We start from the raw sequence: 25,945 nt of genomic DNA, 5'->3' as shown, positions 1-25,945 counted from the left end.
ACAAGGATCCACCTCCCAGAATCACTCACTTAGTGATACTGAATCCCGGCCCCTAAAATATACCGCGTTGCTATTTTGTAGTTTTGATTAAATTGGTAAACTAAGCCCAGAAAGATGCAAAAACCTGCCCCAAATGAGCTGGAGTATCTGCCAGGACTCCAAATGGCAGGTGTCCTCTCCTTGGTGCCTTCCCTCTCTGTCACACGGAGAGCAGCCCGTCCCCTGGGCCCAGAGCTGGGCACCGAGCCCTGGGCAGCCTGCCCAGCGCTGCCTGCTGCTCCTGGCTGCGTTCATCACCTGCAGCCCCAGGCACCCCCAGCAGCCCCAGCAGGGAGACGTGCCTTTCCTGCACAAACTGCCTTCATTTACATTGTTCATCTCCCTTCAGAGGTAGCTAACACTGCCAGGAAGTTCCCTTCCCGGTTTCTAGCTGTAGTTTCAGCAAACAGAGAGAAAGTGGGTGGCAGTCAGCCTTGCACAGTACACACAGCACGAATTCTGATACTCAGGCAGCTCCAAACACTTGCAGTTTATGTAAAGCTACAAAGCCAGCATGAGAAGATCTAATTACTGTGTGAATTAGTAAAAAAAAAAAAAAAAAAAAACAGATGCAAGGTTTACAGAAATGGTCTTGAGTGCCCAGTAAATGGCCACAGTTGACAGAGATATGGCAAAGATGTGGTGGAGACAAAGGCTGGCTCAGGCAGTCCAAATGCAGAAAGGGCTGTCAATAGAGGCTGGCCCCTCCCCGCCCCGCTTCCAGTAAGTGAAATAGCTGTGCCGTCGTGTACAAGCAGCCATGTAGTCTGATACACGTGAGCTGCAGTTACCAACAAGTGCCACCCGCAGACTCTGCAGGAACGTGTTCATGGCTAATCAATTCGATCGATCACTGTTTATTAAGTAAAAACCTGCTTTCTAAGCAGTCCCTCCCTAAATGGTGTTTTTGTAGGCTATCAGAAAACAGGCGACTCATTAGGGCTTTTAATTTAAATCCAAGCAGGGGGATACAAGCCTGTACATTAGTAGAAGTATCTGGAGAGGGGGAAATGGACATGATGAGCCCCCCATCCCTCCAGGGGATGTCGTAGCCAGGCTAAAGCTGACATGCTCCTATAAAGACCTCTCAATGCCCCCTTTCATTTTTCTAAGAAGCCATTGTGACCGGGGCAGGTGAGGACGTCAGGAAGGGAGCCCACTGATAATATAGATTATGGGAATGTTTGAGTCACATCAGAGCTGTTAAATTGATCAGCTCCATTCAGCACCTCATGAACCGAGATGGGAAATCGACAGTCGGTGGACAGGTTAGGTGCCAAGATAAGTTGACCATGGAGTGTTTTTGTTATCTCCTTACAGGGAATAATGACTCACCCACCTTGAGTGCTCTAAATCTAAGCGAAATGCACACTGTGAGTCCAGTCCTGGCCTGGGTACGAGCCAGGGGGCTCAGGGTGATAATGTGGCTGCCGTGTAGTCTGCAGAGGGATGGTCTGGTTCACCCAAAGGGAAGGACTTTCTAAACCTGGTCACCTGGATGTGAGGAAGAGGACCTAAGAGCCCATCATGTCCACTTTACCCACATCAGTTCCCATCTGCTGTCAGTGTTTGAGGCTTAGCAGACAGGCAGGGACACCACCTCCACTCCCCAGCCAATGTCAAGTCACCTCTAACATGAGGAGCTGAGCCTGACTCCAGAACAGAAAGTCTTTGCACCTCCTGTGCATGACCTGCTTCTCCAAGTCCTGTGGCAACTATGACAGAGAGTCACAAGCTTCCACGACTCCCATTATTTCTCATTAGGGTTGGTGTTCAGGTCTTTGATGCCTGCCTACCTTGGGAACCTCTCTCCTCCCAAATGAGGAGACTGCAAAGAGCCCTCGTATCCTGTTGGTCACAGACAAAACACCAAAGAATATGAGTCATTCATAAAAGGAAGCGCAAACTCTTGCTGCAATCACATATACAATTTCCACATGGACAAATACCCAAAGCCTCAGGGTTCCAAATTAAAAATAACATTACTTAGAAAAATGTGTAACCAGAGGAAATTAAATGTTTCTAGGGATGCTGAAGTCAGGATTGAGTTTCCAAATGATAAGCCATTTTGAGGTTCAGACCCAAAATTCAATCACATCAGATGCAAATAATACTATTCCATACACTGGATACAGAGCTAGTCTTCTGTATCTCCAAAAATCAGGGAAGAGGAACTTTGAGGATCCTGAGTGCTGGTCTGCCTGGAGCCTTCCTCCACCCAACCCCAAGGTTGCATTAAATCTGTCTCCACCTCAGTCTCCTAGACATAGAAACCAGTTTATAACCATTTGATACCAAAGGGGGAGGTGCTTTTCTCCATTTGGAAAATGAACAAAAATCTGGAGAGTAGGGAGATGAATGTTCTTGGTTTATTAGAGTGCCTGCGATGGGACTGCTTAGCAAGGATTGACTGCTGAGGGCTTGGGTTGAAATATACACATCACACGTCCACATTTCTGCAGGAAAGAGGGAAACTTTTAATAGGAGCAGGGCTGCATCAAAGCAACTCATAATTAGGTACAAATTTGGCTCATGGTTCAGCAATTTATAGATTAGCTGCTCTGACCTTCCCGCCCGGGGGTACTTATCCACATACACGGTTGAAGAGTGACCTCTAGTGTTAAACGGGAAGGAATTTATTTTAAAGATAACAGCAGAAAGTAACATCTCTTATGCAGCCTTCCTACCTACCTCTAGGAAATCTTCATAATGTAATAATATAGATGTAATTTTTTTGTTTGGAAGTTAGATCATCTTTAGTTAGGGAATGTTCTAAACCATCTGTCATGGAAATTTCCAAAATATTAGCATAGTTCAAAGATTTTTTTTTCCTTGTCTTTATGTGTTAAGGTTATGTGAAATTTTATTTTTAAAAACACGTGTGTTTGTGATATTCTCTGGTCTATCAACAGTTAAATGCTTTGTTATTTCTTTTTGAGTATGGACACAGCTTTCACCCCAAATTGAACCTGATGTTTGGGGATTGTTTGTTTAAATTCTTCCCCTAATTCACTGTGGTTTGTGCGGGGTACCACCGCAGACCAGGTCCAGGTCTACAGTATTGAGCCATTCTTCACACTCTAGGCTCAGTTTTGAGAGGACTCTGAAAGGAACGAGCAGGATACTGTGTGTTGTGAACGTGTTTTGCCAGCCAGGATTGGCTAACATAATTTGCAGGGCCCGATGCAAAATAAAATAAGGGAACCCCTTCTTCAAAAGGCAGGGGATACAGGGTCATTAAAGGCACTAAAATCCACAGGTTTTTCCTTTCTTCTGTGGTCTCTCTCTACTCGGTGTGGTGTTCTTATTTGCAATTTAATACATTCTACACAAAGAGAGACTAGAGTCTTAACCTTTTTTAAAAATGTTACCATTCATCTTTACATTTCACAATGTCAGCTTCAAATGCAAACATAAGAGCATTCAGCTCCAATGTAAAATCACCAGAATTACAGAATTTGTATTTAAATGTACATGTGTATTTTTTTTTCATACCAGTACAGAGGATTGAATTCTGAGGCACAGCAATCATATGACCACTCTGCCCCCTGCTATGTCCTAACCAGGCCTTTATAGGAAACGCTACACAAAACTGTCTCAGGTCTTTGATTTTACTTTTGGATGTGAGTACATCCCACCAACACTCTCTGCGTTTGATGAGCAAGGATGGGCAGAAAGAAAAAGCAGGTTTCCTTCTATGTCGTAACCCTCAGCACAGGTGGGTGGCTGACACAGGGAAGCAGGGTGGGTGAGAGAGGGTACGACAGAGTTACTTGATGCCTGGTGCTCCTTAGCACGCTGCCCCCTTCTTTCCAGGCTCAAAGCAAGTTCTGGTCAAAGGGAAAGTGTGGCCTCTGAAGGCTGTCAGTGTCCCACTGACTCAGTCACGTGTAACACATCTGCCTTGTTCTCACACTGAGTCTTGCTGGGCCCCCACCCATCGTGGGCCCACCAGAGCTCTGTGTTCACAGGGCAGCACAAACACTATGCAGGAAGGAGGGCCAAGCAATGGCAGTATACACAGAGCCCGCGTGTACCTCCTCTGCGCATGTGCACGCTCCATCGCCCGCTGGCTAGCACTTAACAAAACACACGTGCACAAAATTAGTGACTATTTTAGGGTGGGAACGGCAGAACGTTAAACCAAGAGCAGGGCCCTTCTGAGCACAGGTCCCTGCGTGACTGCACAGGTCACATGCCCATGAAGGCAGCACTGGTCCCGGGCCATGTGAGGTGGGAGGGGACATGTACCCTGGAGGCCACCGCTTCAGGGAACCCTGAGAACCTTGCACAGTGGAAGCAGGTGGGAAATCCCAGCGGGCAGGGCAACTGGGGAGGCTTCCTGGAGGCAAATGTGATCAGTTACAGACAAGGAGCCTGAGACTCAGAGGAATGAGGAGGATCATCAAGGCCACCAGTCCTGGGGAAGCAGGGTCCATTCTCTCTCCCCGAGTCCCCCCACTCACTGCCCTGTGGCTCCCCTGGCCTCCTGGCTGTTCCTCACACTGGACATGCTCCTACCACAGGCCTTTGCACTGGCTGTTCCCTCTCTTGCAATGCTGTTCCCTCAGATACTACATGGCTCATTCCTTATTCCCTTTAAGCCTGGCTCAAATGCCACCCTCTCAAGGAGGGTTGTTTTAAATGGTTTTAAATCAAGTCATTTAAAATGGCAGCTCCCCCACCCCTGTACACTCTCTGTTCTGCTCCTCTACTGTATTTACTGCATAGAGCTTATCACCTCCTACCCCACTGTAAGGTTAATTTACCATGCGTATTGTTTATTGTTTACTTCCCCTGCTAGAATATAGGCACCAGGAGGGCAGGTCCTTTCATTGCCAGGTTCCAAGTGCCCAGGGCAGAGCCTGGCACATAGTAGGCATTTGATAGGTATCGTTGAATTAGTAAGTAAATGAACGAAATGCATATTACAAATTACTGCCGGTACTGAATAGAGGAACCACACACACCTCCTCACTCTCCATCTCAGCCTCACAGTACTTCTTGGCATGTCAGAATATTCCCACCCAGAATGGAAAAGGTGGGAATTTCTAGGTGTGGCCCCTGGGAATAATGACCATTGCTTCCAAAGATACTTTGCTCCGTCAGATTCGTATTAGCATGGGATGGTGACACTGACTATCCAAGCCCTTCTGTGCTGTACGTGAGCCATCAGTAATGAGAAGTGGACCCTGGTGGCCAGAAAGAGCTGGAAGAGCCTGCTCCTTGCTGCTGACCGCGTACCCTCTGAGCTTCCCTTTTTCTTCACTATAAAATGAGAATGCTCTCTCCCAAAAGGTGGGTGTGCAGATTGCAATACACATGCACACCATCTATCCTGCTCCAAACCTACAGATACCTTTGTTCCCAACCTAGATAGGAGCTCCGTTGTAAAGGAGAAGGGAGGCACCACCCCAGAGCAGGCCAGGCTGGACCGAGTGCTGTCGGATTCTCTGCCCCGGCAGAAGCCAGAAGCAGGCGGCCCGGAATGTGTGCTGTGTTTGCTTATACTTTGCTTTTAACTTATCAAGTACATTTTCTAAATGAAAGATTTTTCAGAAAAAAATGCAACTCTCTAGAATCCGCTGGAAAACCATCCCCTATGGTGACAGCAGCCATATTGCTGTCCCCAGGACAATGGCAGAGACTGTGGGGAGGCCACCCCCTAGCTGGGAGGGCACACTTAGCTCCACGCTTCCTTCTCCGGGGCCCACTCTGCTCGCAGCCCAGGTGGCTCCTGTGCACATGCACACTTGCCACACTGCCACGTACCTTTCCAGCCCAGTGTTCATCCAGTTCGGCTGGAAGCCCCTGCACCAGAGCCCGCATCCCCTCCAGAGGGACCCCCACCTTCTTTGGATGACCTTGTCTGATGGCAGGTTGGAGTGGCCCCCAGTCCATGCATCCCACCTCTACCCTGTTCTACCTCTCTTCCTGTCCGAGAGAGAACACTGATTTTAGAGACCCGCATAGATGAGATGTCCTTGCAGTTGACGCCAAATGAGGGGAAGGGAGAAAGAGCATAAAAACACCAGGTGCCTCTGGGAACACCAAGCCGCTTGGGAGGAAGAGAGAAAGAAAACCAGACTTGCTGGGGGCAGAGAGACTGCTGACTTCCCATGAGCCAGGCCCTGTTCACTTTGCATTTTAGAATATACTGGGACTTGTCTTAATCAGGTAACAGAAATGATTCTTGTGAAGTTGTTATTCACGGTTCACTCGCAGCGGGAGGCCTGGCACGCAGGGCCACAAAGGAAGTACCAGTTGGTCAGGAGTCGGAGGGAGGGAGGGAAAAACAGGGCAGTTTATTGTGATTTCCACAGAAGAAATGGGCAAGCAGGGTAAGCAGGCTTAGGATTCACTAGTCAGAATAACTGCAGCCGCTCGGGGCCCAGGGCCTGCCCTCCCCCATTGCCTGGGGCCTGGCCCTGGATGAAGCATGGGGATAGCGGCCTGGAATGTAAGAGCCCGGCGGTGGCTCTGGAGTGGGTGCTTGCCTGGGAAAGGTGTGCTTCTGGGTGAGTGTCCACTATCTCTAGGACTCGGTGGGTCTTGGGAGCATCAAACCTACCGGGGTCAGTCAGTGCCCAGACATCCAAACATTGGAATAAAAGACAAGCTTAATAAACTTGCATGGTTCCCAGGTATTCCCCACCGCCTGGCTCCCACCAACAGGCCGCCTGGTTCTGAAGAGTGGACACCGCGTAGCTCTGCTGCGGTGAAACCCCTTCCTCAGACCCCTTTCTGCGGCGTCCCGGGGGCCCTGAGCCCGCATGGCTCACCAGCCCCTCCTGCGCACTGAGGGCCCCTCCCGAGCACCCCAGCTCTCTGCACACCCTCCTCCCCGCCTGATCCCAGTGTCCGCGGGGCCCCTGGGCCCTGCGACCCTCGTCTCTGGGAACTTCCACCCACCTGCGGGTCCCCACGAAGACTGCCTTCCCTCGGCTCTCTCAGGGCAGTTTACACCTGAGAAACCCCTTTAAAAATGTCTCCAGAATGGCACCCCTCCCTGCTCCCAACCAAGCACCCCCTGATGCTTCTAATAAGAATAAAGAAGTGCAGTTTTATGTATCTTTTCAGGAAATTTTCCTCCTTCTTCCCATGTCTCCATGGTCTGTTTTCCAGTTCAATCTACTCCCTCTTTCCAAGGGGTGCTTTCCATGTAGGCTGCCCCGCATCCCCCTTGCATCCCATCCAAACTAGCTCCCCATAAACACAGCTGTGCATGTGTGTGTGTGTGTGTGTGTGTGTGTGTGTGTGTGTGTGTGTGTGTGTGTGTTGCTGGAAGGATTTCAGAAGGAATCTTCTGTTCAAACACGGTTTCTCCCAGCTGTCTTCGCCACTGGACTTTCTCTGTTTTAAAACAGTTTTGTTATGGGAATGAGATTTTTCAGCCATACTTTCCCAGGAGGCAGCAGGAGATGGGCAGGGACTGATTTCCAGCACCATCTTCCTTGGGTGCCTGGAGGGAAATGCAGTCTCATAGGTGGGTGGTGACTGCCATGCTTTTTCCAGGCAAGTCCTGGTTTCAAATAAACTGACCTATATTCCACATAAGTGCTCTGGGATCCCAAAGACCATACACCCAAGCCTTGGGTTTAGGGAAATACCATCACTTTAGACTTTAGTGGGTCAGTTATCTCCCTGTTTCTCACTAGGAGTTGAGGCCGAAGGGCAAAGTAATAAAGGCACGTGCACTAGGAAACAGTTACAGACTTACAAAAGTATGAGCCATCCACCAGCATTCACATCTGCTAGAAACTAAGTGGGGAGGAATCCTTGGCTATCAGCAGGGTGAAGATGCTGCGACACCACCATGATTCTATGAACATATTTGCATTAGCATGATCTTGGGGGTCTTCCTAATCACAATAACTAAAAACTTGTACCCCAAAAGAATGCGAAGGCAAAAAAAAAAAAAAAGATGCCCTCAGCCAGTTCCAGTTCTAATGCAAACGTATTGGTCCACCAATCCTATATGACGGCAGAATTGTATCAAATACTTGTCTCCTACTTTTTTCCTAAGCATTAGATTCCAAATATTTCCCCAGGCACACAGGTGACCTTTTCTTGGCTATTCATGGGTACCCTGGTTTACCATGATTTATTTTCTTAATCTCCTTTAGTTTACATTTTAGTTGTTCCCTTTTATTTCTTTTCCTCTCCCTCTTCATAACAGTATTACTGCACTGCAATGAAATATTGGAAAATGCATATTTGGGCATCTCTAATTAATTCCCTAATAATAGATTCCTAGACGTTGGCTAGCTGGAACAAAAGGCATCAGCATTTTTGAAATGCCTTATGTTTTATGTTGCAGAGGGCACCTTAGTAACATGCCTGCCCTCAGAGTATGGGTGCTAAGCACAGAACACATGTGAACTCTATAAAGTAGACATGAACAACCATGTATGTGGACCCTCCTTTCTGACTCCAAGTGCCAGGCCAAGTTCCTCTGGCAATTGCAGATCTTGGAGCCAAACCATCGCTGAGATTGTTTCCTGCACAGAATCACACCACTGACTTGGAGACTTTAAAACCCAAACCACCAGGGCAAGTGTCTGCCAAAGCCATGCCTGGCGTCCCTGGTGTGTCCAGATGCTGTCTCCCTGCATCAGGGTGTAGATGGCAAACTGGATCTAGTTTTGGAAAGGTGTGGAAGCATTTATAATTAAATAGAGAAGACAAAGCCACATTCAAATGCACAGAGAAGTTCTCTGTCTCCTGAAGAGCCTATCTTTCGACTAGAAAACCCAAAAGAGGCCATCGAACACTGGGCCTCATCCATAGCACCACTCGTAATTCATTTTATCCCCAAATCCATTTGCAAGGTTGGTGGTCACTTGGCTTCTACCTGAGTCATCAATGCCTATGGGGTGGAGACGTCAGGGGCTCACATAGCAATAAAAGAACAATGGATACGAGAAAATGGATGGTCCTCTCCCTTAACACTGCAAGGGGCGGGACAGCAGTGGTAACCAGAGGGTCCTCAGCCTTGACCTTGGGTCACAGATTAGAAAGGAGATTCAGTTAAAAGAAGGAAAAACAAATCCAAAGCCGAGTGCCACCCATGCATGGATGGAGAACATTAAGGATTCCTTGGCTGGTCTGCAGGTCGGCTCCACAAAACAAATCTGATGGCCCTCCTCCCTCCCTACTTGCACGTGGCACGGAATCACTCAGATGGGGGCACATATCCCATGAAGGTGAGCTGGCATGGGTGAGACAGGTCACCTTTGAGCAGCAAGAGGATGCTTCCCGGTGCCAGGGGAACGGTACGACATCCTCCGGTTAGTGGGGAAACCTGTCTTTGGCTCAGACCTAATCCAACCAAAAGGCATAAAAACAGCCTTCCCATAACCAAGGATGGTGCAGATACGTAGCCACACATGTTCCCTGCAATCTTGTTTGTAATACCAAAAATTTGGAGATAACCTACATGGTCCAACAGAAGTCAAATACGTACAGTGACAATGACATACTAACCTATCATTTAAAAAACTGAGAGGAAAAACTGACATTACTACTGAAACAATAAAGTACCCAAATACAATGGCTGAAACAGAAAAAAAATGTAATAAAAAAATTTTTAATAAGAGAATGACCTGGAAATACGCTCAAGATGCCGTGTGAAATAGAAAAAGCAGATGACCACATGGCAGAGTCAGCACGTAATGCAGACCAAACACTGATGTTTCCATTTCTGCAGTGAGATCATGGAAGGTCCCTCTCTCCTTTCAGCTCATCTGTATTTTCTAAATTACACACTGCTTTTATTTATTATATACATGCCATTTTATATTTTAAAATCATAGAGTTTTATTATTCCTTTAATGAGTGAAGGAATCGAGGCAGGTTCTGTCTGCTTTGTCCTCATTCTCCCTTCAGCCCCCACAGCAGAGATTTTAATTCCAGGGGCCGAAACGCTGACCCACCTGATGGCCCAGGTCAGAGCACAGCGCTGAAGGGTCAGGCAGGTTATTAATAAGTAATTAGCGGCCAACACTTCTCGGAGCACTTTGGAAGAAAATAATGCCTCCTTGTAAGCCTCAGAAAAGAGACTCCAGACTTAGAACTTGGCAAGTTTGAGCACCGACTCACCCAAGGAACAGTTCAGCCCGTGAGAGGCTGCTTCAATCCAGAACAGCATGAGACCCCAGGGAAAGAATGTGCAGAACCTGAGTGAGGCCAACAGAGGGATCAGGACATCAGCAGTGTCTCCGAGAGGAGGGGCTGAGTGCCTCCCTCAGGACCTGAGTGCACAGCATGGATGGTCCACGGCCCATGGTACCAAACATATCAGATGGTTGCAGGTGGATCAACACACCTGCCTAATTCTGGCAGATGAAGTTTCAGAACCCAGAATCAGTAGTGCAGGCAAGAAGGATCTTTTACAGTCTGTTGCTCCAGCAAGAATTATTTCTCTCCAGGTACACTATGCCTTACAAAAACATTTTTGTAAAATTAAATTCAGGTTCTTTGTTAAGTACAGGACTCACTTTACCTTTATTTTCTATTTCCGGAAGGCATAGATTTGACCACTGATTCTGCATTCATTGAATGGCCATGTGGGCAGAGGGGAGCCTCCAGAAATCTGTTCTGCTTGCACCCTGGACTTCTTAACTGCAGGAGCCACGGAGATGAGGTGACTTTACAACAGCTGCTTGCTGCTTCTGAAGGTGGCAAAGCCTCAGCTCAAAACACAGCCCACCCCAGCAAAAATCAGCAGCCAGTAAAGTGATTACGGTACGGCAGAAAAAATGCACAGGAAGGAAGGAGAGGGGCAGAGAAAAGGGGTCATTATTCCAATGAAAATAGTCTTCCTGATAAGGTTTTAAAAAAATGGGAAAGGAGTTTTTTAGCTATGGCTTTCACTTGCACAGAATTTCCCGGACTAAGGAGGAAACGGACCTTCGTGAGCCTTCCCTCCAAGATGCCAGATGGCCTTCACTCTTCCTGGGAGGGAAGGACACAGTTACCACCTTTACAAATGGGAACAGGTGCCCCCAGTTCCTTAGCTGAAGGGGCTAAAGAACCAGCTTTGCACCAAGGGCTGGGTTGGGGTGTGGGTCGCCCAGACCCTAACCCCTGGCTGCCCAGGAGCCATGTACATAGGACCTACATCTCCAGAAATAGCACCAGATTTTCCACCCCATTCAATGAACTTTTGACTGAGAACAGTATCACATTTTATTAAGTTATTTTTTATGAGTTGCAAATAGTAGGCACTTGACCTGAAGCCTCAGAGAGACGCGCGCAGATCCAAATCGCTCTATCATTCAATTCCTTGGGTTTGGTGTGTTACGACCGCCCATTAACTGATTCTGTGACCTTTAGCAGACCACTTAACCTCCTTTGCTGAATTTCTTCATACATAATAAAATCCTTCTCCATCCGTGGATGCAGATGCCACGGGACCACGACTCTTACTAACTCAAACATTTGTGTTCATGAGCTCACCTGAGGAGCCTGCCAGAAAAATGTAGATTCCACCCCAATCCCCCAGCCCCAGAATTTATGGTTCCGTAGGTCTAGGACAGGCTTGGTGAACTGCATTTTCATAATAAGCCCCCCTAAAAGCATGATGCAAAGAGAACCTCATACAAACGAACAGCAGTCTATGCCTGCTCGTCAAACATGCTCTCCATCAACAAATCTGTAAACCATGGAAGACGGGGAGTAACATCAAGGGGTAACAAGTCAACCACGTCTGCAGAAACTTGTCCTTTCACAGAAACCATGGGAATATATTTCTATGGTAAGTCATGAGCCTGGCAAGCAGGAGAAGTTCATTAATTGCAGAATAGATAAGTCTACTTTTTTTATATTTCCAACCTTCCCCTGCTCTAAAATACTAAATTATTTCTCATTGGCAAAAGGCAGTTGAAACAAGAGTACATGGGTGCAAGCAAAACGGACTGGCTTTCATACTCAATTGCTTTCCAGTAGAATTTTGACTCACCTGCTATGGCCCAGCCCAAAAAGGAAATTCTCCAGCTCACAGGCGATATAACTGACTAGAAACGTACATCTAAGTACACTGTCAGCAGGGCAACCCAGGCTGAAGCCACAAGGATTTTATATCTCATGAAAATTCTTTTTTCCCTCATTACTATTAACATTGGGGTCAGCCACTGGGGAAAAGCTAGAAAGTAGGATCCGAAAGAGTGGGAACAGGTATGGTGGGGGTGGCAGGAGAGGGAGGGTCCTTCTCTCTCCAAGGCATCCCTGACCTCTGACCTCCTTGCTAGAACCTTCTGTGGCTGTGCGGAAGGGGGCAAAATGGCCCCATTTTTCCAGTTCTCATCCGTGGCACTGCTGCTGGATGGGAATAAAGGAAGACCAACCAAGTGAGAGGACGCAAAGGTGTTTCAGAGCTTGCTGTGTCGCCGGTGAGTCAGCCACTGTCACTTGCATTTGGCAGAGCAGTGGGAAAGCTTTATGGTGGGGAGAAGGGAAGCCTTCTGGGGTGCCTGACTGGAGGCTGTTAATGGGGAAACTGGAGGCAGCTAACCAGAAGGGGGTGTCCTGTGTGATTGGTTGGGGAGCACATTTGGCTTTCTCAGATTGATCCTAAAGGACAAGCAGAGGTAACATTAGGGAAGCTGTCAGTTGCTAATCAAGTCCTGGCCCTTTGGGGCCTGTTGCCCTGGATTGATACCTGACATCACAGTAGGGCTTCCTGCACGTCTGGCTCAGGAGCAGGCTGGCTTCCTGAGCTGATGACTATGGAAAAGGGGTTGGTTTCCTGGGAAGGTTGCTGCAGGCTGTGGGTCAGAGTTCTATTTTTATATATGGTCTGGCCATCGTCTATTTGCACATTCAGTCCCTATGCTACACCAAACCTGATCTATAGCAAAGGGCCCTGGATTAAGTCCCAGCAGAGGGGCAGCCTCCCTCGGACTCTGCTCTGCAAACCACACCTGTCACGGCCCAGGCAGGGACTGAGACATGGGTGGCTTTACAGTCGGGAGGGAACAGGGGTCAACTAATTCATGCCATAGATGAAGCTCCCAGTCACCAGCTGGAGACGACTGTGTAGGGCTAGAACCCCAGGCTCCTGACCCACAGCTCAGGGTTCCCCAGATCATGAAGTGGAGCCCATGATTCTGACAAGAGATGCTGTTATTTATTATGAGTATGTGTGGGTTATCTCTGAGTTCACGAAGGCACTTCTAGCACCCCAAACCTCCAAGTTAGCCCTGTTCTGGAGGGCAAGCTGGCAGGTACTGTATTATAAGCCATCTACCACTCCAAACCCCCATTTCCTCCTCTAAAAAGTTACAGGGTAGGATTAACCCATTTCTAAAGAGCTTTCCAGGCTAATCTACTGTGAGTCTATGATCTAAATGTGTCTGCTGCGTGTGTGTCAAAGGAGAGTCCTTCTGTCAGGAACAACTAACGGAGCTGCCAATGGGACTGAAACATTCTACTTAGATTTGCTTCAGCTCACTTGAGTAGCTGCCCACTTCCAAAATGAGGCTATAAAAATACAGTCCCCATTGGCCCTCCACTACTGAAGCACCTTCCAGAAACCAGAGCAATTTAATATGTCCATCCTCACAGGCCAAGCCTGTGGTCATGCAAAGATGAAAGTTTTCCCAACAAGAACAAAAACAGGCAATGTAAGAAAAAAAAAAGTAAAATAAAGAAGATAATGAAGGGTGTCTCTAAATATCACATAAAACTTTGACTCTGTCTCATCTGTTTGCTTCTCAAAACAAGTGAATTTGACCTCGTATTATATTCCATCCATTCAGATAGGCAAGAAAAAAGAAGATGCTTGTTATTCAAGTTTAAGAGATTATCTCTGGCATTTTATCCAATTCTGTTTTCCAATGCCAGGACCATGGATATTACAAACTGATAGCAGCTCAAAGTTACTATATCCTACAGTCAAGCAAGGAGGAGAGTTTTTTTAATGTCTTATTCACATATTTATAACTTAGTGTCCAGAAATGTTCTTTTCATGTTTGAGATGGCAACAGAGAACAAACCCAAATTATCACATTGGGAAAATTCTGTGCTGTTCTTGGACCTTTATATCTTCTTATTCTAAAGTCCTTGCTTCCTTGTCTCTCAGTTCTTATCACATCCCTATTTAGATCTAATCATTACCCTATCCTTTCAGCTTTACATTCTTTCATCCTTTCTAAAAGAGAATCTTTCCCCCCACAAAAGATTGCTAGAGTAAAAACAAACACTAAAAAACCTAAAATAAGCCACACACAAAAATTTAACAAGTGGCCATGTGGATAAATATAAGTAAGCATTGACTAGTTGGTGATGATAAGGGTAATATGGCCGCTAATGGGTAGGGGGAGGGTCTCAAATAATAAGGAATTTATTTGAAAGTATAACATGGAAGATAGGAGACGGGAAAGAAATTTGAAATAGTCTAAGGTCTTTGTATTCTTTAGGAGAAAGGAAGCAATGATTATTAACTTTAAACTTATTAAGTCAAACAGGTATGGTACACATGTAAGGGTAGAAAAGACAGAGCAGCAGACTCACAGACTCCAGGAAGGGACCAGCGGTGATCAAAGGGGAGGGGTGGGGAGGGCGGGTGGGGAGGGAGGGAGAAGGGGACTGAGGGGTATTATGTTCAGTACACATGGTGTAGGGGGTCACGGGGAAGACTGTGTAGCACAGAGAAGGCACATAGTGGATCTGTGGCATCTTACTGCACTGATGGACAGGGACTACAATGGGGTATGGGTGGGGACTTCATAATAAGGGTAAATGCAGTAACCACACTGTTTTTTCATGTGAAACCTTCATAAGAGTGTATATCAATAATACTTGAATAAAAAAAAGAAAAGACATAGAATATATAACTTCAAAACAAGGAGCTGAGGAAAAAGAATTTTTAAAAATAGTCTCTAAGAGAAAAAAAGATGTTTCAAACAAAGCATGATAGATAACAAAAAGAATGTGGTAGAAATACATCTGAATATAGTCACAATAAATGTAAACAGATTGAACTCTGCAGTTAAAGGTCATTTTTTTCCAGATTGGATGTTTAAAGTCACCTGTATGTAAAAATGAATCTACTAGATTTACATATAAAACATTAATAAATTTCATAAATACAATGTTCAGTGAAAAAAGAAAATTTTAAACAGTAGACTATTACTCAGTTGTGTATAATTTTAAATGCATTACTGTTAGATTTTTTATGGATATATGGAGGGGAATTTGATAGTGAGGTTGGGGACAGGTGGGAGTTTTGCCTGTACCTGTAAAGTTAAATTTTCTTCATAAAAATTCTAAATTAAATACATATAGCAAAATGTTAACAGGAATTAAATCTAGATGATGGTTTCATAAGTATATGTTATATATTATATCTTGGGATAAGTTTAAAATAGTTCATGATAATAAAAGAAAAATTAATCCAATAACTGAATCAAATAAAGCAATATGGATATAACACAATCACAACTTGGGTTTTTTTTCCAAGATGTTTTCATGTTAAGAAAATATATAAGATATAATTCTCATACTTTTCTATATTTTCCCAGTTTTCTACAATGATAATGTGTTTATAACTCAAAAGTGTTGATTTTTGAATGACAAAATATTTTCTAAACTTAAAAAGATACTTTCTAAAAACACACTTTTTTTAGATAGACCCTTTATACCTAAAAATGAGAAACAATTCAGTGACCTCAGCAAGACCAGACCCTTTACTGATGGCAACTTAACCTAATACCTTTTCTGGCCAGCAGGTGGCAGTGGCCGCAATAATCATTTTAAATAAAAAATTTAAGATCCATACATTCCTAATGTGAAATTGCATATCATGTCTGATATTTGTACCAAAGTTCTAGCTGGCTTCTATGTGTTTTCCCTACATATGTTCATTTCTTTCTATTCATTAAGAATCTGTGTTCCAAAGCTTTGACTCTTTCCACTCCATTTGTGGAAGCAATCCCCTGGGGAAACAAGAAATTTACAAACCCAAAGGTAATGAATTGTGCAGCTCTGAAAACCTGGTTCCTTTAGTCCAATAAAATGATTCATTATTATTCTACATAAACCTGACCCAAAATAATGCTCTTATTCTCAATTCAACATTCATCCAGCTTGCTGAAAAAAATATGGATGAAAATCCAAAAACTCGCCCTATCCTTCCACCATTCTATGAAAAAAAGAACCCTCTCTTTACCATCTGAATGTCACCTCTGTACAGCATGAAGTGCCTTGGTCAAGAATTTGATGGAGAGTTAAGTTTGTCAAGTGTGTGTTGGACATGGAAATATCTCAGCCTACACATGTGTCATGTGAGCATCGCTCAGGTCCAAGATTAGCAAAGCTAACCTGCAGAAATACCACATGCATTCGGGTCCAGAAGCCAGCATCAGAAGCCGCTGATTCTCCCTGATGGGCTTCCTGACTATGTCAACAAGGTGCTTCCCTAGGAATTCTCCATCCACGCTCCTAAGATCCACCCAGAGGCCACTTGCCCTTCCGGTCTCCCTGGACTCCTAAAGGCCACACAGAGGCCTTTCAGCTATGTCCCAGCCTCATTACATGCTAAAGACCCAGAGACCCAATGCAGAACCCACGTAGCTTCCTCAAAAGAAGGAACCTTAATTTTGTTCCTATCGTTCTTACTCTGTCTCTTTTCTTTGATCTCCATTTAGCCACTTTCAGCTGTTGGGGCCCCTCCTTCAACAGTCTTCCACAGGCTTCTCCCTGTGGCCATTAACCATCCATGCAACAAGGGTAACAGACGTGAACCTTATTTGCAACCATTCAAGCTGCTTTGAACACGGAAGCATATGGGAAAGGCAGGGTACGGAAGCAGTTCATCATGACCCACATGACTGGCAAGTGGGCTGACCTCAGAGGGCCATGCAATGCCTCTGGACCCCACAAAGACAGTGCCTCCCAAACAACCTCCTGCCCTTGGATTCCATATTCATCCCTATGACTGCCCTTGAGGCAGCTCCTGCAAACATGCCTGACCTGAATTTCACAAGTAGAATTTTTATTAGTAAACCTTGCAAAAAGGTTTACCTCTAATTCACTGTTTGGTGCACTCACATCTGATGAGAGGGTCTATCAAGTAGCTCTGCAGCCACGGGACCTGGTCACACTCACTCAGGGGTTTAACTGAAGCATTGTTCAATATGATGTGCCTGTTAGCTATCATCTTTCATGCATTGCTAAGTGAAATGCCTGCTAGGAAAGTGGGAAATCCTGTGAGACCAAGAGGCCTAGAGAAGCACATACATTCTACAGAATTTGGGAGTGGATAAAATGGACACATGAGGCAAAACTCTGGTTATGTAGCAGTCCACAGTGACATGGAAACTTGTCTATACATAGGAAAATAAAATTACACAAGTGTGGTAGGTTGTAGAAAGCTTCACAATGTTACTCAGGAAAGCATAATATTTGTGAAAAATTGGAAAAACGCCTGGTGAGGGGGTTGATGGCTATTCTGGGGTGCCGCTGAGCCCCTGTTGAAACAACAGAAGGGGCTGATCATCTTTAAAGGTAGAAGAAGGAGAGGATTTGGTGAAGCTGAGTTTCAAACCAAGGCCTGGAGGGTCAGAAAAATTTAAGAAATAATAAAATAGGAAAGAATGGATATTTTCAAGATCACCAGTGCAGCAGCTGCAGCTGATGGTGAGTTTGCAGCCACTGTACCCTGAGGATGGCAGAAAGCCCCCAAAGAAGATGGGGGCTTTTTTTTATGTTGATGATACTTGGAGCTTTTTTTAAGTGGATGCCATTTTATATGTGCATTTCAGAAGACAAGAAAAAGTGTCACAACATAAAGCCTCTAAAGAGAGGCTAACACTAATTTTTGGAGGGAATTAAGAAGGAGCTGGGCTAAAACTTATTGGTGCATTCCTCCAATAACTCCAGTGCCCTTTAGAGCCACACTGAGCAGAACAAATACATTGTCTGCGGTACAGCAGTTAAGTCCTAAGGCCCGTAACAATGACACAAGATTTATAGATTAGGTTTGGAGGTTTCTGTCACCATCCACTAGAGATTATATAAAGAATGAAACGTTGCAATCAGCACTTGTATTGATAGAGGATACTCCTTCCGGTGCTCTTGGTCATGAGGATAATGTCCAGGTCACTTCGACAGCCTATGGACCAAAGAGTCCTTGTGTCCTCAAGATGTCTCCCACACAGCGGGAACGCCAGCCTCCGGCTCTCTTGTCTCACTTGCAAATCTCACTCACCTTCCACCTGTAGGTCTTCAATCTGCAAGGAAGCAGTTTTGTATTTGCCTTGTTTATTTTATCTTACCATGTGCTTTTGGTATGTTTATGTGTTTTTGACATATTACTTCATGGTTCATTTGTATTAAACTATAGGTGGGATGAAGTGTAGAAAGAAAATAATTCCTACAGCTACTGTAAACACAGACACACCCATCAGTGAGGTACCTACGTGACAATAATGGGATAGTGTTTTAAACCACCTTTGTGTTATGCAGAAATCTTTAGTGAGTCGTTATCCAGTTTTTGCATTTTAGAGATTTGGGAAAGTCAGTCTGGATCCTAGGATGAGGTAGAAATGCACTCAGTACTTTTCCTATTTTAAATAATGGGATATAGATTTCTGCTCTATGAATATTCACTAACTTTAATGAGTTGAGGAACAAATTTGTTTTGGAAAATGAGGGATACTTGCATTTTTTATCCTCTTTTTATAGTAGAGGAAACCAAAGCACAGAGCATTTTAGTAACTTGTCCAAGATCACCCAGGGTATGTGGTAGAGCCACGATTTGAACCACTCAAGTGCTTCTGCGGCCCAGGCACCCCTCTAACTGTACTTGTTCTGTACAGTTTAGGGAAGACAGTTTAAGTTACACCCAGTTTAAAATGTCTTAGTAGTTAGAAACATTAAGTGAAAAGCAAATCTATTAGAAAGAGTTATGGGCTCCTTTGCATGAGTAGAGGGGATTTTTGTATTACTACTTTGCAAAAGGATTTATTGTAAAGTTCCATGCATACCAAGTTTTCCTGGTTTATTTAAATAGCCAGTTGGTTTGTTAAAACATCTCTAGAATTTACCATAATCTAACACACAGAACTTGGAAATTTAGGTGAAAGTCACAGCTAGAAAAAAAATCAATTCCTATCAGGGAATTACCAAAAGTCCAAGCTTCAGAGGACACCTTGGAATCAACAAAGATGAGCTCTAACTTTGCCTTACAAATCTAAAGTAGACAGCATTCCTAACTAAAAGGCCAGAGAGCTCGTCAGAGAAAAAAGAAACATGCTTTGCATGGAAAATGATAGTGTTATTTTATATTTTCTACTGATGACGTCTCTTCTCCAGAACTGAAGTACCCATGAGCTCCAGCAGGTACAGGGCCAGGACCCCTAAGACTTCAAAGCACCAGGAGAAAACAAACACAAACTTTTAGATGGAATAAAAGTTTCATATTTAATAGTAATAATGTCATCTTTATACCAATGTGTTGTAAAACAGTTCTTTCTTTTATGGAAAAATGAGCCCATAAAGGTAAAAGTGTCTAGAGTCCATGGGTTTCTATCTTTCTCCCCACATCCTCTTCCGTGTTCCAAGCATGTTGGGCCAGTCTCCAGCTAACTGTTCTGGGCAGGAGGGAACCACAGACAGGGAAGGGGTCCATTGCTCTGGAGCACTGGCCATGTGCCAAGCTCTGTGGCAGATGGTTTAGGATCAGCAACTTATGGAGAAGAGGTGATTCCCCAAGATGCATCCATGGGTCAGGCTGCAATGTTGTCAGCAGTGGGAAATAGTTATACTGACAGATACCTTGATTTGGGTGTAACTTGAGGCACACCCAAATCCAGGTCAAGTGGTCAGGACCCCCACACACAACTGGTCTCTGCACAGTCAAACCCTTGGGAACAAGGCAGGTGGTGTGGATGAAAGAAACCCAGATCCTCATCAGAAACGACTTGAGTTCGGCATGCTGTCTCCTCTTCTCACCCAGTTTTACTTGAGACTTGAAGAGAAACAGCCCACACCACCCTCACTGCTTTCTCCGTCTGACATTACATGGGGCTCCACGTCTGCAGTGTCGCAGTCGGCCAACTAAACACCAAGTCCCAGCTTCCCACACGAGCGTCAGCTGCACAAAAAGCATCTTTCTGACGCTGACCCCCCACCCATCGGCGTGCCTGTTGTGCGTGTCACCAGCCCACCACGCCACTCTGCACAGTTACAAACCAAGACTAATAAATCATTTGCCTGCTCTCAGCCCACAGATGGTATAAGTGTGGTTCAATGCAGGTAATTATATTTTTTTAAAAATGACTTCGGGAGCAAAAATCAAAACATGGGAATATGTGTCTAATGGAAAAGGCCTGCAAAGAGATTTGGGAGTTCTCATGACTCTGAGGAGCAGGTGAAAGGTCCCAGAGCCTGACAGAATCGATCCCTTCTTCCCTCCAACAGCGCCAGGCGCCAGATCTGCTTTCCTCCAGGTCCCGCGTGCCTGGCAGCCAGCAGGCAGGGGCAGTATTCCCTCCTGCTTTAATGTGTTTGCAGAAAAGAACCCCTCAACCCATCAATTACCGAGACTGTCAGCCCCGAGAAGGTGTTGGGACAGTGACAGGGGTAGGTAAAAACCTTGGGGGCTAAGTTGAAAGGTTCCAACTAGACACATTAAATCCCTTTTTACGTTTCCACTTCCTGTCCTCAATTACCGCCCTCTTCAAAAAAATGCATTTTTCATTTCCCTTTAACTTTCACAAGGATGTTATGGTTTGGGGGAAAAAAAAAATAGCGTGGATGACATGTCTTTATTATGTCAGCTGCCGTTGATTATTGTGAAGGTTCCCCCCCCACCCCCCGAGCGCCAGGCTCCAGGTCTCCCAGCATGAACAGCTCTGCTTCGGCCCTTCCACCAGCTCGTAAGGAGACCATTGTTTCCTCAGAAACTTCAAGAATTCTCCTGATTTTGGTGAGAGATAAAAGACCAGGCCTCCTCTCAGATTCTCTCGGAGCACTTAGTTTGTTTCCTGCAAGAGGAGATTTTTCTGGATGCCGTTCAGCTGAAGTTTTCACATCAGTTTCAAAAAGCTCGTATCCGTTCTCTGGTAGGAAATGGCATTTCGTTCAAGTAGAGTTCCACCACCATTCTACAGGCCCTCTGCAGTCAAACGCCTCCAGCAACTAGTGTTAACCAAGGTGGCCGAACAGTCCTGAGAAACATTTAGAAATCTCTGACGCCCCAAAGATCCACCTCTCTTCTTCTCAATAACTGCTTGTCAAGTGCCCACCTGGTACCAGGTAACGTGAGGGGCATTGAGGATGGAGAGCTAAACATGTTCTGGTCCCACCAAACTCCAAGAAAACCACAACCAAAGGATTTACGTAGACAGCTTCGCCAATTTTTTGAGAAAAACCACCACAAGAAACATAGAATTCACGTAAACAGGTGAAAGGTATCTCAGAAAAACAACACCGGAAAAAGGTACATTTTCACCCCGGGTCCAAGAAAATATCCTGTAAGTTCATAGTACAGAATTTACCTTGAGCTGTGAAAGGGATCAACTGGGATAGTTACGCACTAAAGTCCACAAGATACATTAAAAGGCAGGGCAGCAAAGCTGAATCAGCCAGCTTCAGAAGGAATGCAGTCAGTGCCCCTCAGAGCTGGGTCCCGGGAGAAGGCCCTGGCTGTCACAGCCCGGTGAGGGGGCCCGCAGGTGCCGGCAGGGACCTGAAGTTTCCTCACATTTTGGACCCTGGTGAAATAGCATTTTGTTCTACTCTTACTATCACCATTCCTGAGATCCACAGGTGAGGTGAGGGAGGAGCTAACAGCTGTGTTCAGGAGGCACACATTTCCCCATACATTCAGGAAATATTCGGATCCATGTAGACGGAGTTATGATTACCACCAACAAAATGACGTGAAAGTAAACTGCCGAACCCCCTTGAGGTTGCTTCTGAGTCAACCCAATAAGGTAGTTTGAAGAATTTGTTGTGTATATTTTGTGTTTATAGGCTCTAAACCAATTGTTACTGGTAACAACTTCACAAAAAGCTGAAAACTGAACACACACACACACACACACACACACACACACACACACACACACACACACACAAGCAAACCCAGCTCTTTCCGTCCTGGGGCTCACAGACAGCAGGACCAACAGCTACTGCTTAACCAGCACCTCTTCATACCAAAGCCGGTCAAGGTGAGGTGCAAAAGACTCGGTCATCATTAAAGCACTTGGCCAGCAGCGCCAGCACAACAGAGTAAAGGGAGAAAGAGGCGAGGCTTGTTTGGGATGTGCCAAAGGAAAATTGTGGCAAACTACCAAATCACCTAGAGTGTTTGTCAGGTATGCATGACATGAGTGGCATCACAGAGAGAAAAAATTTTATTAAAGGGCAACAACAATAATAAAACAAAACAACATCACAGTAAGACCAGCTAAAACATTCTCGGGAAACAGCTCTCTGAAAACTTCCTGACATTTCTTCTTGGCCACCATCTGAACTCACCTGGGAGAGAACCAACCGTGAGAATACGGTCGGGATTCAACACAAATAATGAAGGGGTTGTATAAATTTGCCCATATTGCACATCTCACCTCTGGGGTGGAAGGTTGCCTGATTCGAGACCACAAATGGAACTCAAGGTCACACCCAGTGAGGGTCATTCTCTCACCTCCCTGACCATCCAGGTGGAAATTAAAGATCCCAGGATACTTTTCAAAATAGCACAGGGGATCACCCAGCTGTCTGGCTTCAGTCTCAATAAAATCCAACTTAATGTTCCCTCTCAAATATAGAGGAGAGTCTGTGTTCGAGTCCACAATTATTAAGCTGTCCTTAGAGCACTGTAATTACTTTATAATCCACAAAGGACCTTAAGATACTTGGGAGAGTGAGGGATGTTATGAAAAAGTCAATTCTATTGTAATTTATAATTGAATTTATCCACAGAGAAACAATTGGTCACTAAATGAAAGTGTTCTTTTAAGGAGCGAATTCACAGGTGTTGGCTTTACGACTATCAGAGGGCTTAGCTCCAAGAAAATTCAAATTCTGAATTAATAACTTTCAACAAAAACATAGCTTTTGAGTCCAGTGTTCATAGTTTTTTTAAAGACTGTCCAAAAATAACACTTTAATAACTCAATCCCCTATTTGTTTAGTGTATACTCAATTTGAGGGAAATAGACCTAATGTGTAATAAGGATAAACCTGAATAGTTTTCATCAACTCCTCCTTTTGAGGAGAACCTTATCCTTTAAATAACAATTGAGAGATGATACGTGCTTTGTTTAAAAAGAATTAAGAAAATTAAAACATATGAACTATTAATTTTATGCTAACTGGCTCCAAAGAAAATAAAAACAGGCAAGTGAATAAGACTGTCTTAAAGGGGAACAAAAACAGTCATCATTTTATGCATCAAAATTCATTTGAACAGGCATAAAGGACATATCTTAATTTAACTATTGCATCTATAATCTATCTTTCAACCTATGATCTGAAAGATATCTCTATAACCAGTGGACAAGCAGACTTCGAAGAGAACACAGCAAAGGATAGAATAACGTGTTATTTTACCTGTGGTTTTATTAAAAAATTATCCCCCAACTTAGCAGCTTTAAACAGCAAGCATTGATTTTTTCCTAGTTTTTGTGGGTCAAGAATGCAGGCATAGCTTAGCTGGGGGTCTCAAGCAAGCCCAGGGTCTCTCACAAGTTCCAAAGTGTCAGCAGGGTGTTGGTCTCATCTCAGGGCTCAACTGGGGATTAATCTATTCTCAAGCTTGCTCATGTGGCTGTGGCAGGATTCACTTCCACAGGTCCAGTTCCCTGCTGGCCATTGGCCAGAGGCCTCCCTCACTTCAATCCACACAGGCCTCTCCATAGCGCAGCTCAGAACAGGGCACTTCACTTCATCAATGCAAGAAGTGAGACAGCAAGAGGGAAGGTGGAATCTTCCTATTAACCTAATCCCAGAAGTGACATCCCATCACTTTTTTTGAATTTTGTTTGCTAGAAATGAGGCCCTAGATCCAGCCCACACTCAAAGGGAGGGGATTACACTAGTTGTGAATACCAGGAGGTGGGGATCACTGAGGGCCTCTCAGAGGTTGCCTGCCATAGGCATGTACTGTGTTGTAAAGAAAGTACTTTCCCCAAAACCTGGCCTCTATCCCGGCTCCTTAAAGGAGGTAACCTCTAAACCTCAAAATTTCCTGAGGATAGCAGTGTATTTGTTATTCATAGTAGGTCTCTGGATAGTTTTTGCTAACAAGGTGGCTCCAGAAGGGGACTAGCTATGAGAAAGACCAACCATGTGATTAGAGGGTCAAGGTTTTGAGCCACATGATATCAGTGGACCTTCCACAGAGGGGAGGGGCCCTGGAGATTGAGTCACAAGGTCAAGGATTCAGTTGACCATGCCTACATAATGCAACCACAATAAAAACTCTAGACACTAAAACTTGGTGAGCTTTCCAGGTTGGCCATACTCTATGCAAACCGACACATGTCTACAGCAGGAGGGTAACACATCCCCAAGGACACTGAAGCTTAGCATTTGGGACCCTCCCAATCTGCCCTCTGTGTCTCTTCCTTTGGCTAGTTCCAAATGGCATCTTTTTGCTGTAATAAAACTATAATTGTAAGTATTGTGCTTTCTTGTGTTCTATGAGTCACACTAGCAAAATATCAAACCTGAGGATGTCCATGAGGATCCCCCAGGTTCATCACTAGCTGATCTTATGTGGGATTGGCCCAGGGAACTCCCATACTTGTAGCTATTGTCAGAAGTCCTGGGCAGTCTTGGCAGTCTAGGAGGACTAGGCCCTTCACCTTCCGTCTGGTTAACTCCACGTAACACCTAAAGGACTTTGCCATTCTGTTTATTCCAAAAGGACTTTTTTTTTCTCTTTTTGAAGATAATTTCCTCCAGAGAATTCCTCTAGATAAGAAGGTACAGAAACTACTACTTTTCCTTGAAAGATTCCAGTCCCATCAAATGACCACCCCCAGCCTTGAGAGCCCCCAGAACTATGATGATCCATGGGTCAGAGCAAAGAACTAAAAAGTAAATGTGGTAATGACATGAACTTCATCAAGCCCACCAAATACGGTGGCAGCCAAATCAAGCAACGTTTGCCCATTCAACGCCACAGTAAATATTTTGAGATTCTAGCTCAGTATATTTTGCTGGGTCGATTTTAGACAATATGAAGTTTAGATTATTCCTTCATCATGCTACACCATAATAATATTTACTAAGAGTATTTGATATGCCAAATACTGACATAATGCTTCACAACATGCCTCCATTTAATCCACAAAACTACTCTGGGAGGTAGTTACCATTATTGCATTTTACATTGTATTTTAGGCATTAGGAAACTGAGGAACGCAGAGGCTAAGTTGGAAAGAAAAATAACATTCTATATTCACACTGAAAAGCAAGTTAGCAGACACTATACCCATTCTAAGTTTTTACTTAGAATGTTAAATTGATTGACAAGCATTAGATTGATTTTTCATTACTGTGGCCTGAGCACCAAAAACTTAATTGCTTTTTAAAGGTAACTGAACTTATGTGTAAAATTTAAAAATGTAAAAACTATCTTTTTAGAACAGGGATTGCAAACTCCAAAGATTGGAGGATTGGACAGATCATTTGAATGAGTGAGTAAAGTGGCTGGGTGGGGCCTGGGGTAACCGAGGTATGCCGGCCCCATCTACAGGGAACAAATACCACATGGATCCCATGACTTCTATGGGAACTGGGTCCAGTACTGCTTGCCTACAGGCTTTTCTAGAAAACACCAAGAGTTTTTGTGAAAACTTCTGATTTTTAAGTGTGGGTGACAAATTCATTTTTTTAAAACTCTGTAAACTAAGTGAAATATATCCATGGTTCAGAATTTTGACCTACA

The sequence above is a fragment of the Manis pentadactyla genome, chromosome 18, assembly GCF_030020395.1.
Source record: "Manis pentadactyla isolate mManPen7 chromosome 18, mManPen7.hap1, whole genome shotgun sequence".
NCBI lineage: Eukaryota > Metazoa > Chordata > Mammalia > Pholidota > Manidae > Manis > Manis pentadactyla.
The sequence above is the reverse complement of the archived record's forward strand: the minus strand, read 5'-3'. Positions refer to the sequence as shown.